We start from the raw sequence: 896 nt of genomic DNA on the forward strand, positions 1-896 counted from the left end.
AAGGGCCGCATACAGACCCAGCACCTTCACACTCATGGGGAAGGAGTGGGCCCCAGGGAGGAGGGCAAGTGCTGAGGGAGGGAGAAAGGGTTTTCGAGAAATGGAAGCTGGATGGAACCAGCGCTGGGTTGAGGTAGTAAATGTGCTCTGAGCTCATCCCTTCATCCAGCAGTGTTTATTAACCAATCCATGTGCCAGGTGTCTTCCAGAACTGAGAATAGGTAACTGATAAAGCGTAGTCTCTGCTAGCCTGACCTGCTGTGCTAAGGGGAAAAAGGAACGTGGAACACACCCGGGGTTAGGAGGTGTGGGTGCAGGCGGGTGCTGCTTGGGTGGAGGGATCCGGCACTGGGGCAGCGTCTGAAGGCAGTGGAGGAAGGGACTGGGATGGTGGGAGGACGCCCCAGGCAGGGTGTTGGGTGAAGGGGGTCTGAGGGCTAGAGCAGTGCGGGCAGTGTGGCCACAGGGGTGAGGGGGAGGGCAGTGCAGAGGAGTGGGGAGATGCCTGGGGCAGCGGGCTCTGTGGGGTCTTTGGCTTCTATGGCAGGTGGGAAGGGAAGCCTCGGACCTCCAGTGACACCGAGACTCTGGGTTGTTGCTACACCCACAAAGGAAGCCTTACAAAGAAGCCCCAGTTGGAGTTTGTTGAGGTGGCAGGGAGTGGGAAGGATTGACCAAACAGTTCTCTGAAGGGGAAAGCCTAGCAGCTGGGGAATGAGGGGCTTCTCCTCTCACTTGTTTGTGTAACTCTTGTCTCAGAAGGGAATCTCAGAAATAAGATCCTGGGGTCCTACATACCGAGGAGGACCTTCCAACTTGGTCAGCACCCCTGCCTCTGCCTCGGTGCATACAACTGGACTAAGGGCTCCGACTTGTCACCTTGTCTCTGCTGGGTC

The sequence above is a fragment of the Urocitellus parryii genome, chromosome 1, assembly GCF_045843805.1.
Source record: "Urocitellus parryii isolate mUroPar1 chromosome 1, mUroPar1.hap1, whole genome shotgun sequence".
Classification (NCBI taxonomy): Eukaryota; Metazoa; Chordata; class Mammalia; order Rodentia; family Sciuridae; genus Urocitellus; species Urocitellus parryii.